Raw genomic sequence first — 17,156 nt, forward strand, 5'->3', positions numbered from 1 at the left:
GATAGGATTTTAATCAGGTTGACTTAGATACTGATTTCAACTGCAATTTAAAGAGCTATCCACAAAGCTATGAATTAAACAATTAGAAACCCATTTCTAAAGTCAAAAGGACTTGATCATTTCCTCCTACTTCTTCTCCTATTTTCCATATTCTCAAAGGAGAAACTGAGATCTAGGAAGGTTACATAACCAACTTAATTTCACAGCGGTGAAGCTAGGACTGGACTCTGGATCTTGCGTCTTCCCCAATTTAGCCTTTTCTATCATACTAGTCCTTAATGAAACTACACTTTTCTTTCTTTGAATTCAAGACTTTGTCTTCATAGCCCAGAAAAAGATTATCCTTTGTTATGGCTTTTTCTAAGAATTACGCCCAGAGTTGAAAAATGGTTCTATTATTTTTATTTCTTGAAACGGAAAATAATATTAGAACAGTTTCCTTCTATTGGTAATACATCTGTCCACTGCCGCCAGCTTTAGGAGTAACGACAGTGCCTCTTGGTAGAGCGGGGGCCTGTGTGGGGCCGGGGGCTAGTGAGGAACATGAAACCGCAACGGCACAGGCTGTGGGAAGCTGCTGCACTTGGGCTGGAGACACCAGCAGATAACACCTGGAGGCAGTGGGAGCTGTGAATCACAACTTGGCCTTGGCCTCCACACTGGAAACCAGCACTCCTAAGCAGAAGGCTCTCTTTCTGCCCCGCCCATGGTGGCCTGTTGGCAGAGAGCTAGAATAATTGTTTGTTTAAAGTTTTACTAGCTCATTATACAGCACGGATTGACAGACCTCTCTATCAGAGGATTTCCAGTCTCTTGGAAGCGCTTCACCACATTACTTGTAATCTAACCTCAGTGTAGACTGCAATGGCCGGTTTTTATTTGTTTGTTTTTCTCTCCTTCCCTTCCCACTTGTTTCAAAGGCCACACACCAAGCTCTGGAGAGGGGGAGCTGCTTATGAGCTGAGAATTGGCTGCCCTTCTCTGGTCAGCCGTGTGTGGCTGCTGGAACAAGTGCCTTTGGGTCAATCATTCTCAGGTTACCACACCCTGGCATGAAGGCCTGTAGTTGGACACTGAACGTGGGCTTTCTAGTGGAAAGACTTGTTAATTCCCCATCTGTAAGTGCAGGCAGGGAGATTAACTCAGTGCTTTCTAAACCTTCAGAATAACCTGGGGGAGCTTGTTAGAAATACCAGCTCTTGGATGCTATCTCTGTGGGTCAGGTCAGGTATGTCTGAGATGGGGGTCGGGTTTTAGGACCTTGCATTGAACTATTTGACATGTGGGGTCTCTCCCAGTCTGGTTGGTTTTTGCATGATCCGCAGTAGAAGAAGAGGGACTATATTTGTAGCTACAGTCAATTATCAGTTAGTTATTTGCCTTATAAACAATTTCAGTTCCAGAGACCTCTCCCTCAGCAGGCTCCCAGATTACAAATTCCCAGCCTCCCTGGCTAGTATGTACCCGGGGACTGAAAGGTAATTTTCCTCTTAATTTTAGGAAAAGCTAAGCAGGGAGGGAAATCTGCCATGAAAAAGAAGAAAAAGAAGAAAACAAGAAATCATATCTTACGTTACAACCACTCTAAGTAACTTTCAGAGAGCATCCTCTGTTGGGAAGGAATAACGTGTTATGTTGCCTTGTCTTTGGGCAGCTGACTAAACTTAGCTGCATTTTAGCTCCACTGTGCCCCACAAGAGTAATTCCCTTTTCTCAAAGGCCTTGTGGAGTCTCTCAGAATTATTTAAATGGATTCTAAGTATTTAGCTCAGTAATAAGATTCTAGTTCTGTCTGGATTTGTTGTGTATCAGCATTGACTTAAAGTTGTGTCCCTGCCCTGGGCCTTGCCTCGTACCCACACCCAGATCCACAGTCCACACGCTGGGGCGCTCCCTCATATGCTGGTCCCTGCCGTGTGTACAAGGTAACCCCTTTGACCCTCTCAAGAGGGTGCTGGTGCATCCTTTTTTTGCTTCACTTATCCCAGTTGACATCTGCAAGCCTGCTGTGACTTGAAGCGCCACTGCCCCGGTGGCCCTGTCCTGCGCCTCATTGAGAATCTGTGTGAGAGGCAGGCCATCCTTTGGAAATGGAACATTCAGTGTAGCGGGAGGAAAGCTTTTACACTATGGCTCTTAGAAGTCAGCTCAGGAGGGACCAGGCCTGTGGTGATGGCGGGAGGGGTTTGTGTTCCTGTCCTTGTAACCACATGGTTTGTACCGAGCCGGACACTGGTCATTTAAGTAGATGCTTGTTCTCCAGCGACAGAGTGGTTCCCAGCTGGCACATTTTTCCCTGGGATTCAGTTTTGTTGGCTGCTGCTGTTTGTTGTGCCCACACTGATTTTAGCGGCATCCTTCCAGGCTCTTGAGTCTTTTCCAAGCAGGGGAGATCACTGAATCCTTTGCCCTCCCCTTTTCTCCTTTTGGATATTCATGGCTGTTAGGGAAGGACTTCCCGTGAAATAAATGAGGGCAAGAAAGTAGCATGCCTGTGGCATAAAAATGCTGTTAGCAAGCTTGAGGCATATCAGAGAGATTGGTCCTGAGAGTAACGTTTATGCCTTTCTGCTTTTGAACTTTTTTTTTTTTTCCTTTGCTGTTTCTGAGGTCTGGGATTTATCCTGAATTTAAGAACGGACTGTTTTTGATCATTTGAATAGGTATCACTGTTCAGCAGGGAATACATGTGCACACTGAGATGTCTCTTAAAGCCAATTTGTAGTATAAGTCATTTGAAATGATTTCTTAGTCGGTAATGCATTTCTACCTCACATTCTCTGCCTGGATTTATGCATTCATCTCCTGTTTTACCAGGTGATTTGCTTTTATTCTGCTGCTTTGACAGCCCCCTCCCACCTTTAACTTCTACCCCCAGACACTTGAGCATGGTTTCCAGTGTGAGTAGGCATTAAACTACCCAAAATGCACCAAATGCCAGCCACACAGGATTGGAAAGGAGAGCCTGCATTCTAGGAAGATTTCTAGGCCTTGCTTGGTCAAGCTATTTTATGGAAGATTATGCGGCCCTTTAACGTTTTTTGGAGAGACTCAGATGGGTGATTGAGGTCCTAATGAGAAATCAGCTTGGAAAATCTAAAATCAGGGCATGTTCTTTCCTGTCACAACTTGGGATAGCCAGCTGGAGGAGAGCCTCTCTTTCTCAAGGTCCAGCTATCTCTTCAAAGAGGAGGGGAAGGGGTGTCCGAAGCTGTCTTCAGTTATGCTGGAGAACCTCAGATCAGAGTGTTTTGGTTTGCTTTGCTTTTTGCCTTTTTCTACTTGGGGTTTGCTGGTGTTTTTCTTTTGGGGTGTGAGGAGCTTGGCTGAAGGGCTTCCAGCCTTAGATGGGCTCTAAAGGGGTGGCATCAGTGAGACATGTTTCAATTTTACCGTCTCTTGTTTCATTAAGAGGCAATGAGCAGCTGGTTGACCCAGAATAATGCCAAGGGGAACTGGGGAGTTGTTACTTGTAAATGCAGAGGAAGAAAGGAACAGATACTGGGAGGCAGTGGCATGATGAACAGCTGATGCCTTCAGAGAATAGAGGCTTGTCTTACTGTGATTCTCTCCTCACCAGGGAGGAGGTGGAGGGAGGAGGCATGTGGCTTATTGGGGTTGAAGTCAACATTCTACTCGTTTAATTCACTAATTAATTTCACAACTATCCCTTGTGTTTCCACTGTGTGCTAGGTACTATTCTGGGTACTAGGGATGCCGTGGTAAACAAACATGAAAGGTCTTTGCCCTCGTGACACTTAAATTCTCGTGAGGGGTGGTGGTGAAGACAAATTTATAACAAGGGTGGTCGTGATAACTGCTATGAAAGAAAAAAAAAGGGAAGAAAATGGGATAGGGAGCTATTTCAATAAGTTGTGGTCATGGAAGGCCTTCTTAAAAATGACGATAAAATAAATAAATAAATAAATGGCCATTAAAGACAATACACCGTTTTTATTACCTAAAATACTTTATTATTTTTTAATGTTTTTTTTTAATCTTTATTATTTTTGAGAGCGAGAGAGACAGAGTGTGAGTGGGGGAGGAGCAGAGAGAGGGTGACACAGAATCTGAAGCAGGCTCCAGGCTCTGAACTGTCAGCACAGGGCCCCACGTGGGGCTCAAACCCACACCTGAACCCTGAGATCATTGAGCCGAAGTTAGATGGGTAACCTACTGAGCCACCCAGGCGCCCCTACCTAAAATATTTTAAATACTTCCATTATTATGGGATGTTAGCATGCATAGAAACTTAAAACAATTTGTTTTCTCTAAAGTTTGGAAGGTGTTCCAGGATCCCTTTTTATCCCTGGCCCTGGCAGCCTTTGTTAGATGGATTAGAATTCATCATTTAGTTGCTTTTCATGTAGATTGTGTTAAGACAGTCTCTAAGGTTTTTAGGGTATGCTTTTCATGAAATTGTTCTGTGATTGGGAGGCTCCTTCTCCAAATAGATGCCCAGAAGGGTTTGTTGTGGTCATTGTTGTTTTGTTTTAAATGGTAATACGTGACTTTGGGGATCTGAAATAAAGTGAAGTGAGCCCATAGCCAGCACCTTGAGGACGAAGCCCTTCTGAGGAGCAGGGTGCCGGCAGCCTTGCAGGTCACTGGGCCGCTGGTCGACGCCAGAACCCACTGCAGCCGCTCTCCCCTTCGAGAGGATGGAATGGTGTGCTGCAGTCTACACTGCCCAGATAAACACGAGTCCTGTCTTCTGTCCTTTCCAAGGAAAGGATGGGGTTGTGTGAAGAGAGAACCCTCAACCGCCATAGCTCTCCTGTAGGCCATTGGGTCACATCTGATTACATCTGTTCCGCACGACCCCCTATCACAGTGGTTTTTAACACAGCATTTCTTACCCCATTAGGGAGTGGTGACAGCCAGCATTTTTTAAAAAAAGTGGATTCAAATAGGTGATATCAGAGTATATTATATCACACTTAGTAATTGAGTCTGCATTGTTTCCAAAAACTTTTGTTGCAGATGTATGTGTACATGCACCCTATCCTGACAATAATGTATTTTTATTGTGTTGTGCTTTATGAGGTTTGAGAAACATAAACCTATCAGATGAGCGTTGGTATCATTTTACAGTGGGGAAGCTAAAATTCTAAAGTTGAGGATTCTGTCTGTAATCAGTAAAATTAGAACTCAGCTCCTTCCGGTTTTCCACATGTCATCCAAGATGTAACAATTAAATTTGTCACAGGACAAATCTCTGAAGATTTTACAAGACTTTGGAATGCACAGAGACACTGTCTTATTCCTGACCACTGTTTTGAAATCAGATTACGAGTTCCCAAGTTTCACTAGTTTCTCACAACATCTCTATGTGGTCTGTTTCTGGAGAAGGGAAAAGAAAGATGAGCCTAGTTACTTTTTTTTATTAACAAATGAGGAAAATCTAGAAGCTCTTTTCCCTTCACAGATAGACAGCCTCGTTTTATCCAAGAGGAGAGACTAACTACAAGCAGCAGCAGGCTCTCTCTGTAAAGCATTTCAGAGAATTTGGTGTTGCTGAGACCAGTTTTGGTGTGGTGAGCGGGTAGACATAGCAAGAGGAGTCTACCCCTTTGTATAAAATGTTTTGTTTTTCACCAGTCAGGCATACTTTTACATAAACTCGCTAACACTTATTGTAGTAACTCCCGTTTTAACATGTGTCACCTGTCTTATCCACGTCCCCAGCCTCCTGGGAAAGAGGTGGAACTTTCACTGGTGTTTTAGGCAGCTATTTTGGCCTTAAAAGACAGACTTTTTAGGGGCATTATTTTCCCTGGCATTCCTTTCCTCTTGCCAGTAGCCACTCTTGAATGAATTTGTGATTGGTGCAGCTAGACTATTTCTTTTTTGCACAGAAGAAATTGCTCTTGCTGAAGATGTCAGGAAAGTAGAGTGAAAACCTGCCTGCTCCCTGATCTTTCTGTACTGCTTTGTTGCCCCACCCTACCCCAAACCAACCCCCAAGAAAGAATGACCTTTTGGCCCAGGGATCTATCTGAGTGTTTTGTGTGGCAGAGCTGTCTCTGGCCGACTCCCAGGATTGTTAATGACTTCCTCTTCTGTCTCTAAATAATTGCTTGAAAAGACAGCTGTGGAGAGACATTGCCCCCAGCTTGTAGGCTCATTAATTCCAGCCATATGGAAGAGGGTGCAAAGGAAGAAGGTGGAAGTTACTTTGCCAAGAGTAACAGGTTGGGGAAAACAAAAATAGAGGCTTTAGGGGAAGGGCGGCACCACCATGTTGGAGATCAGACTTGGAGTTTGTGGCGTCTGGGCTGGCTTCAACCTAAAGAAATTTCCCTCTTTGAATCCCAAATACAGGGAAACAAAGTAAGAAGTGATCATTTGGTTTCCAAAGTCCTTACAATACCTTCCAAAGTCCTTACAAACACCAGGGTTCCTCTGGTGTTGTTTGAGTATCACTTAGTCTGTAGGATACTTGGTTTTGTGCAACTCTTTAAGAATAGAAGCATCCAAGTAAGCTGGAAAGTCCAAGGAACTTAAAGAGGGGAGACACCCAAGAGATTTCCCAAAAGTCAGCCATCATGGACTTGACTATTATTCATAACTTCTGCTTTTGGCTATTCCCACAGTGGCCTTGAAGCAAATTTCAAAAAAGAAACTTCCACTCTGTGCTCCTTAAAAAAAAAAAAAAAAAATCAAAATGTGCCTAGACAGAAGGAAGGTCAAATACAACTAGGGAACAAATACTCTAATTAGCTATTTGGTTCAGCTCTAATACATCTAGCATTCAGGCTTAAAGGAAACAGGATAGGGCACTTTAATTTTTATTTTTCAAGAACAGGAAACATACCAGGTTTCTAAGGAGATGCAAACTCTTCTAAAAACTGAATTATAAAAGTTTATGCAGGTCTTTGGGCAAGGGGCATTAAACAGATGAATGTATAATGCCATCAGCAAAAGTTTTCAAGAATTGCAGAGCTTTTTGTGTGGGTGACTTTTTGGTGTCTAATCCATGCTCATCAAGGGTGCAGCTTTTTTTTTTTTAATGTGTATTTATTTATTTTGGGGGGTGGGGGAGAGAGAGAGAGAGCAGGCAGGGGAAGGGGCAGAGACAGAGGGGAGAGAGAACCCCAAGCAGACTCTGGATCATCAGCTCAGAGCCCCATGTGGGGCTTGATCCCATGAACTGAGACATCCTGACCTGAGCCGCATTAAGTGTCAGACGCTTAATCAACTGAGCCACCCAGGTGCTCCTAGGGTGCAGCTTTAAGGCCTCTTTTACAAAGTTCATGCAGCTAAGCATGTGGAGTTTGCTGCCTGTGTAGTTTTGCAAGATTTCCTGTGAGGTACCTTTTTACCTGAAAAACAGAATAGGTGGATGATTTCCATTAAAACAGTGGTTTTCAAACTTTGGTGCACATTAGAATTACTTGAGGCACTTATAAAAATATTTCTGCCCAGGCTGCATTTTAGACCGATTAAATCAGAATCTCTGGACATGGGTCCCAGGCATCAATATTTTGTAAAACTGATCACAAAAGTTACTCAGGTTTGAGGATCAGTGTATTAGATGGTGTTTAGTTAATGTTAATTACCCCAGCTGCATTTCTCAAAGGTATAGTTAATCCTACAACAGTCTTATTCCATGCTGTTGATTTAAGGAAGTCCATGGAGTTTCCACTAACATTCTCTTAGGAACACTGAAACCTGTGTTTATGTTGGGACCACTACACTTTTCTTGGCCTGTGTGAATGTTTGAACCAGAACCAAAGTTTTTATTGAGAAGCAGCTTAGGATCAGTCTTAGCCAAGCAGTCATGGCCTTTGGAGAATATAGGATGTTGGATGAGGTAGGGAGTCAACTTTTTTCACACCCATAGGTCATGTGTGTAAAGATGCATTGTGATCACTCTTGGAGCTCAGAATTTTTTCTGGCCCTGGATGGGCTGTTGCCTTGGGAGAATGCCAGCTATCTCTCTAGTGAGACAAGGAGATATTTATGTATTCTCTGGTTCTTTTTTGACGTTAAAAACACCCTTCATTGTTAGATTTAATATCTGAACTCTGTGACCCTTTGCAAAGTTGACAGGATAGGCAGGGGGTGAGTATTTGTTTAATAGGATTAGTTATTTTATTTTTGAAGAACTGGATGTATCTCAAGGGGCTGAGACATCAGAGAATCATTGTTTTATGTAATGTGGATTTTATCACACTCCAAATTATGCCTCTTTGAATACACATTATGTGGGATAATGGTAGTGTGTCAGTGAGAAAGAGAATATGAATGAGAATTATCTTGAGCTGAATCATAGTGAAAGCATATAGTAGGAATCATATGGTAATAGTATTTTGGTTAAGAGCCGCTTGTTGGTTCTTTTGGCCTTGGGCAAGCTATAACCTCTGCTCCTCTGTTTTCTCACCTGAAAAATTACAATACTTGCCTCTTAGGATTGTTTTAAAGATTAAATGAGATTGTTCATAAAGCACTTAGAACAGTGCCTAGCACATAGCCAGTACTATTTAAGTATTTATTAGAGCATAATATCAACTTGTCCCACTAAGAATATTCTAGAACTGTATGATCCAGATGATGCTTTATTCTGTAAAGTCTTTTAGTGGAGATGTTTTCACATCCCTAAGTTACCTTTCCTTTTGCTTACTTAGGAAGTTCTTTCTTTCTTTCTTTCTTTCTTTCTTTCTTTCTTTTTAAAAATTTTAATGTTTATTCTTGAGAGAGAGAAAGAGAGTGTGAACAGGGGAGAGGCCAAGAGAGAGAGGGAGACACAGAATCCAAAGCAGGCTCCAGGCTCTGAGCTGTCAGCACAGAGCCCGACGTGGTGCTTGAACCCACGAACTGTTGAGATCATGACCTGAGCCAAAGTTGGATGCTTAACTGACTGAGCCACCCAGGCACCCTGGGCAGTTCTTTTTTCTAAGAATCTAAATGCTGTGCATCTGAGTCTAACCTGGGACTGTCTGTATCCTGAGCACCAGTTGGGTTCCATTTTTACATAACTCAGTTATTCCCTCTCTGGGCTTAATTGTTATATTCTCACCATCTAGTTAACTCCTTGGCTCTATGAATCTGAACCCACCCCAGTTTTTCCCTTCTGTTCAGGGGAGATCTGTTTGGGACTAACTCGAATGGAAGGATGACCTCATGGTTTCTGCTGCTATCTTTCAATTTATATAACTCAGCCCTAAGCATGCTTTTTAAAAATAATGGCCCTAAATTGCTGACATCTTGTCATCTGCTCAGACTCCTAAATCTTTCTGTGCTCTCTAGACTGAATGGGATCAGCTGGAGCAAGATGCCTTTGTGCAGTCCTGCATTTACTGCGCTTGGCGAGTGACCTCCAGTAGAGCTGTGTGTTTCCTCTGAGTAACATGGGTAATGATTACAGCAACAATGCTGCTATTGTGTCCAGAGGTTTGGGGCTGTAATTTCATAATGAAATTGAAAAACATGAGATTAAAAACCTGAATATAGCACAGTAATTATATTTAAGTATCACAAATCATCTCCCTGTATTTAGTTAGGTGTTGGAGATTTGGCCTCTCTTTGTGGAGTGTGGGCACGTCATTTCATACGTCTGCAAAATGGAAGGCTTCTAATTTATGGCTAAAATGTGGGAATTGCTTTCTCTTAATGGGAAGGTGACGAGAATGGTACTGAATTTGAAGGAGCTGGTTTGCTTCATTGACTAGAGTCAAGAAGGGAGGTTGTAGAACAGCTGCCAAGGTAAAGAAATGTTTGGGTCTTTTCATGGTTTAATTCCCAGATACTTAGACGTGACTACAGGTTCTCTCTTTAGAAATTAACTGACATAGTCTGGCCTGGGAAATTCTCCAGGCCTTCAACCAACAGTGTAGTCATAAGGCATGAATCTTTACCTTACCTAAGGCCGGGTTTCTGGAAGACTTAGCTCTGGTTTGTTTCCCACAGGTGAGTAGTGCACTGTTTGTGCCTGGTCCGTTCACTGCCTGAGAACTTGCACGTACCTGCAGGTCCTTTAGTTTGGCTGAGCCCTTTTTGGGGTGGGGGGGGTTGGGGAATGTGTAGGTGGTGGCAGCTGGGAGGAATTCCTGGGGCCTGAGGAGTACGGAATTGGGCTCAGGGCTATTCTTTAATATGAAGTTTAGAGGGAGACGTGATTGAAGACTAATGATATCTCCATCTACTTGATTTCTAGGAAATATTGGGTGTAAAATGATCAGAGAAAGAAGTTGTAAAAGGGATAATTATTGTTGTCAGTTATTTACTGATTATCTGCTATGAGCCAGGCACTTTTTGTTACCATTTTTAAACATCACAGTAGACGCTGTTTTAGAGGCATATTGTCCCTGTAACTCCCACCCACCCCCAAATAATCTCTGTTGATACAAGTACTATAGATTATCCCTTCTTCCCAAAAGCTCTCCTCCAAGATACTCTATGAATCTATAAGGCCAAGTAACTGGAATATCTGAAGTGCTTTGGGCCACTGTTTGTTGGTGAAAGGGTGGTCTGTTGTCAGCAGCATTGGAATCACCTGAGGAGCTTGGTGAACCTCTAATATTCCCAGGCTTTCTGAACGTGCCCTATCTGGAGATCTCCTGGGTTAGTAGGTGGCGTGGGAGGGTTTGTGGTCTATGAATCTGTATTTTGGACAACCATCCAAGGGATTCTTATTTACTACAGATTCTGAGAATCACTGTTTTAAGCCCCTCACTTTCAGAAGCAGGACTGTTCCAATGGATGTGTTATGTTGAAATTTGTCTGTTCAAACACGGACCTATTGTTTAGTCCCCTGTTTCAGCCCTTTATCATCAATATCTTGGGTAAAATAACCTGCTTTAATCAGTTCCATTTCTTCTGGATGTGAGGAAGACTGGGCTCCTTTGCAGCTTAAACCACCTATATGGATAGCAGGTAGAGAGGAGGAAGGTCCAAACCTGGTGTTTTCATTTCATGCTTGCTAGGGAAGAGGTGAATTCGGACTTACCTAGAACCTATGTTAGTTTCCATTTCCACTGGAAACTCATTGAAAATTCTAGCACTATTCATGTTTTTGGCAAAGTAGATAAAAACAGCAGTTCAATTAAATTCATCAAACATTTATTGAGTAGCTGCTGAGGCTAAAATGTTGTGCCAAGGGGAATGGCATAGATAAGTAAAAACAGTTTCCATCCTCCATTTAAGAGGCTGTTTTCTAATGGTGTAGTCAGGCCTGTTGTAGTCAGGCATATTTAGCTGTAACCTGCGACATAGTAGGCTCTTCCAAAAAAATGAAGTCAAAACGAAGTGCTCTAGGAATGATGGTGTAGAAGTAGTTCATTCTGGGTAGGCCAAAGTCTTCTTCAGGGAAGTGGTCCAGGACAGTGGCTCTCAACTTTGCCTGTGCTGTAGAATCACCTGGGGAGGGGGATTTTTGAAAAATCCTAATATCCGGGTCACAGCTCATAGCCATCAGATCAGAATTTCTAGAGTTTGGACATAGGCACCCATATTTTTTAAGGCTTCCTACATCATTTCCATGTGCAGTCAAGGCTAGAGCCACTGATTCAGAAGGATAAACAGGCTGTCATTTAGAAGGGGGATAGGCAGGAAGGAAAGGCATTTGGGGCATGGACAGAGGCCTAGAGGCAGTAGAGTGAAAGCTTTGGTTGGAGAATGCCACTCAACTCAGCGGGGTATAGGACTCTTGGAGCAAGTGCAGAGGGCAAATTATCCTGATGAGGTAAGATTGGATGAAAACATTATGCCAATGAATTGGGAGACCTCATATTTTTGTGCTGTCTTCAGAACCCCTTCTCACCTCATATGAAAGTGGGGAATGAGGCGCTGAGAACTTCTTGCCTTCCCAGGGTGGTGGTAAGTCAGGGCAGGTAACAGGAGGTCTGCTTCCCTTTGCAAGGCTCTTTGCCTTAGATCTTCCCTGCGTGTGCCATGCTTTATATGTTCTCTTGGCATCCGTTCTTTGGCAATTTTCTTTTGTAAAAGAATAGCAAAGATAACGTAGGGTCAGAGTGGCTGGAAGGTATTGATGTTAGGCAAGACTATGGCAGTATTTCCTTTTTTTTTTTTTTTTTTAATCTTTATTTATTTTTGAGAGAGAGACAGAGTGCAAGCAGGGGAGGAACAGAAAGAGATGGAGACAGAATCTGAAGCAGGCTCCAGGCTCCCAGCTGTCAGCACAGAGCCTGACGCGGGGCTCGAACTCACAAACCGCGAGATCATGACCTGAAATAAAGTCAGATGCTTAACCGACTGAGCCACCCAGGTGCCCTTGACTATGGCAATATATCTTATCTTTTTGTTACACTCCTGTGAAGGTGGTGTGGGAGAATTGATGGCCAAACTGGGGGCAGATGTTTGCCAGTCGAAGTGTGTATGTTTCTGTGCTCTTGCAGCTGCATCCATTTTGTGCCTGATTCCACTGAGGACTGGTACTTTATCTGCTTATTGCTGTTTCCAGGAAGTTAATTTGCAGGTGCTATAAATATGCACGGTTCATATACTTCATTTATTCTTTTCTTCCTCGAAGCCTCTTCTCCTTATTAGGCACTTTTCATATGTATGTTTGGTGCTTGTGGTTTTTTTTTTTTTTTTTTTAATGTCACTATTTTGATAGTAACAATAAAGGTAAAGCCACTCAATCATGCAGGACTCTTTTGAAAAGTGCTTTGGGCTTGTGCACTGTGTGGCCTAAGGGGCGGTCCCTGTTGTTACAGGTAGAAAAACCAGCAGAGTTCAAGAGAGAGCTTCTTTTCATTACTAGCATGGAGACTATGCATTCACAAACATAAACCTTAAAGTAGTTCATAAAGTAGTTCCACCCATGTACTCACCCATCCATCCATCCATCCATCCATCCATCTCTATCCCTTTGGAAAAGGTTGTGCAATATAGTAGTTGAGAGTACAGACTCTGTAGTGGCCCCTCCACTTTATTAATCTCATTTTCTTCTTTAAAGTGGGGATGATAATGGTAACAACCTCACAGAGTGATTAAGAGATTAACATATGTGAAGTGTTTGAGCATAGGAAGTTCTAAGTTGTCTGCTGCTGTTCTGTTTCAGTTGCTGTTATTATTGCAAAGAAGATATAGTGACAAATAAATTCAGCCCATTAGCTTCCAGTTTTGTGATCTTAGAATTCATCAGGGGCAACAAAGGTTGGAAAGGGAGGTCTTGCTGGATCGTAGAGGGCTTCGATTCTAGGTTTTAGGATCAGTGGACAGTAAGAAGTCCCTTAGGTTTTGGCCTTGGTGAAAGATGTGCATCAGGAAGTTATTTTTACAGCTTTGTGAATAAATAAATCTTTTGCAGAATTAGAACAGTTAGGAGGTATTTTAATGGTCCAAGGCACAATAAAACAAGGAAATGAATGAGAGTGGTGACAACAGAAACAGACACTAACAATTGAAGACAGAATATTTCTTCTGTAGGTTGATTCTACCTGGCTTAAGAAGAGGAGATGGGAAATTAATTTGGAACCAAAAATATTGGTGAATTAGTGCTTTCCGTCTCCATCTCCATCTTGACCAGAGGGGTGCTTGTTACATATATATCATTGCTGGTCATAGGAGGCAGAGGGGCTAGTGCCAGGACACAGAGGTAGGTTTTTCTGTTCTGTGCTTTTACATGGCTCATTATAAACAGCACCCAATTAGCTCTTGAAGCATGCCTGCGTGTTCTCCTCTCCACCTAATTACTTTGTGGAGCTTGGGTTCATGCATAAAGTTACCTTGATTAAACAGTAAGTTTATGGAGCTATAAATGTTCCAACACTACTTTGAGAGGGCCCTTCAGACGTTAACTATCAAGGTTTCTGTGGGTGGGCTGAGAACAGCCGCTGTGGATGTTTTCCAGATTCCCGGGGAATGACACCTTACGTTTTCTATTCCTGTTCACATCTTGTCTTCAGCAGCCAGGAGACAATGGAGTGAAAAGATGTCACCTAACTGGAGGTTGATGGAGTGGACCAGAAGTTCAAAATAGGCTCAAAATAGGCAAGAGACTGCACGCTCCTGTAGTCTCTCCCAGAAATGGACGTTTTTGTGGTGTGATCTGAAAGAAGAAAAACATTCATGGCCAGACCTCACTAAATTGAACAATTGTAGGGATCGTGCAGACAGATTTGCGGGGTAGTTGGAAAGAAAGGCAGTTCCATTATTTTTAGTCATACAGTGGTAACATGAATAAGGATAATGAAGTATTGCCTGGCAGAACGTTTTTTGGAGATCGGCCTTCATGTATAATTAGGACTATCAATCCTTAATAGTAAGTATATTTGACTTTTTTCCCCTCTCTTTGATGGTGTGATATTATGTCTATATGCTCTCATTTGCCCTGATATCAGAATCTTTATGTCTGAGATAAAACTTGCTTCAGCCTAGCTGGAGTCCAGATTGCCCTGGAAATTTTGAATTAACTCGAGTCCATCTGAATGTGGAGGATTTTTGAGAGGATGCTGTGGAATCACATGTGCACATTGCCTACTGTGATTTTACTTTACTCCCTCTCTCCACTTTGAAGGAGGGAGTCTCCCTAGTTTTGAGTTTTGGGGTACTGTTCTCGCACCTCCACCCCCAGAATGTAACCTCTTCGGGGAAGATGTTCTGTTACCCAGGGATGGTTGGAGGTGGGAGGCAGGGAGGAGTGTTTCCTGGAGCCCAGGTGCCCCTGCCTTCTTGTCTGGAAATCCATGGTTCTCAAAATGTCATATGCCTGAGGACCATTTGAGGGACTTCTTACAAGTTCAGCAATTGTCTCCCCCCCATCAAGGGATGGGGTCAGACTCCCTCGATCTAAGAGCTGCTTTCTGCCAGAGATTAGGTGCAAATCCTGAATTTGACCCTGGACTGTTGTGCAGCCCACTCAGCATTCCTCGCCTGGTAAGAGGGCAGTGGTTCCCTCAGCAGAGCTCTGAAGCTCTTTCTTTTCTTTTTTGTCCTTTTAAATTCACACTGAAGGGAGTTTTAGATATGCAGCAAAGCAGGAAGGAAGACTGACCTTGCCTGTCTCCAGAGTCTTGCAGAGATAAAGGAAGTGCCTGCACCTTGAGGCAGCTGGGGATTTGTGGTGTTCCAGAAGACCTCAGCTCTCAAATGGGCTCTTGGCAGCCTCACTGATAATCACAGTGTGATCGCTACTAGGCTTCCTTATTTAAGAAGCTCTTAAATTTTCTTTTCTACAGTATAAGGTTATGTCTTCACCAGCTCCTCAAGTTTTAAAAAAAGAAACAGAAGGAGGCAAAACAAATCCCAGAACATTTTTTTTCTCTTTCTAAAGGTTACAAACATAAATCATATTTGAGAACAATGAACAGACCTTATTTTTTATCTTCAGAAAGCTAGGCCTCTGGCATCTTAAAAAGAATCTTTATTTTAGGAAGGAAGGAGACTGGTATAGCGGCAGGGTTATGCTCTGGGGATCAGGAGATTTGGCTTTGCCACGAGCTTTGCCTGGGGCTCCTTGGACAGAACCAGTCTTCACTCTGAGTCATTTACCTTCTGTGTGAAATGTGGGGGCCCTGAAGCGATTGCAGCTCTAATGTTTTATGATTCTAGTGACGGGCTCAATGCCTGCATGATGGGCATTTTCTAGATTTTGTCGCCCTACCTCACGTTTGCGAGGTGTAATGTGTGCCACCCCTCTTTGCCGCACGCGGTCTCTCTCCATCAGTGTTTTGTGAAACTGGTGTGTTCGCGCTGGGGGGACTTAAGAGAACACGTGCTTCACCTCTTCATTCATTTCACATACGAAATAGATGACGTCCCAGTTGATTTTCTCCAAGGTCGGGGCATAATGTGGGCTCAGTTCACCTTACTATTTGCCTTTCCCTTTCGGGTGTTTTTTAAACGGTGTGTAGCTGAATCTTCACTCCTCACCTTTGCCTGCCTTCCGTTTCCCCTGGGGCACTGAAGTATTCAGTTGTAGTTCTGGGCAAAAGTGGTCTTGTGGCCTTCAGATTTTTTTCTTTCTAATTTTTTATTATGTATTCCTTCTTGTAAGAAGAATGTGATCATGCAGTGCCAATATATTTACATACTGTATTGATAGATTGTTATTATGTGTATGTAAGTTTTATATATAAATATATATATATTAGAGATTTCATAAAGATGATATGAGAAATAACTAAAAATAGAAGATCTAATTGTGTCCCCCCCCCGTACCCCAGTGGATCAATTTATACTTTCCCTGGAGTGTGAACTTGTTTTGAAGACTATTGATCCCAGATCATGGCGTGTTTAGAATTTAGATTGCTAGCTTTAGAATTGCCTGTTGCTCTTGTTAAAAATACTAATTCTGGAACCTCAAGCCAGACCAGTGCTTGAATGAGACAGTGCCCCTTGTAGGACCTAGGAGTCTGCATTTTCAGCCACTTCTCCTGGTGCCCCTGAGGCCAGTTGTAAGAACCACGTGTACTTAGAAGGTACTTGAGCACGAGCCTTCTTACCCTCCACTAAATTGACAGAGACCCAATTAATACTTGGAAAAATCACATTGGCAATTTTCATGTGACGTAAATGAGAGAGGCTAGAGACTGTATAATCAGACATGGAATTTCTCAGAATTTGAAGGTTTTTGAGGTGGTTTTTTGATTTGTAACTCCAGGTATTTGCTGTTGTGCCTCAGTCTTTTTTTTTCCTTTTATTAGAAACCTAAATATTATTGAGGATCTAAAGATAATGAAGAATTATACATTTACCAAAATGCATTTAAAAGTTACTGTTTTTAATAGTTCATGTATCTGTAAATGTGCGTTTAAAAGGATATTTCAGTATCCTGGTTATTGAGCATGTACTCTCTGAAACAGTCAAGTACAATCAGTGTAAGTCACATAAACTTGTAACAGGAAATTTGTTTCTAACTGTTCACTCCAGGTCAGCATGCTCCCTGTCCTCTTGTGGGTATCAGGGTTATCTGTTCCTCTATCAGCTTTAGGAAAGCTTCTACTCAAAGCTGTAGGTAGCGAGAGTGCAGACCATTTGAGAAAATGTGATAATTAAGATTCAGCAGCTGGACTGAGGCTGAATGAATAGAAATCAGAGCAGCAGGGAAAGTGAGGGGAGCAGTTGAGCCCGTGGGAGTGAGGAAGCCATAATTCTGTCTAGGATCACCACATCTATCTCTAGTGTAGAATTCCAAAGCCGCCCCTTCTCTTGGTGTCTTCTCCTGCCTTTAGATTTGGTTAGATCTC

At 42.6% G+C, this 17,156-nt stretch overlaps 1 protein-coding gene across 4 annotated transcripts in view; it reads left to right on the plus strand.

Moving 5' to 3' along the window:
• AUTS2 (activator of transcription and developmental regulator AUTS2) overlaps positions 1-17,156 on the plus strand; it is a 1,124,374-nt gene that overhangs the window by 171,342 nt on the left and 935,876 nt on the right. The gene's annotated exons all lie outside the window — the stretch shown is intronic.

Source organism: Prionailurus viverrinus, chromosome E3 (assembly GCF_022837055.1).
Source record: "Prionailurus viverrinus isolate Anna chromosome E3, UM_Priviv_1.0, whole genome shotgun sequence".
NCBI classification, from domain to species: domain Eukaryota; kingdom Metazoa; phylum Chordata; class Mammalia; order Carnivora; family Felidae; genus Prionailurus; species Prionailurus viverrinus.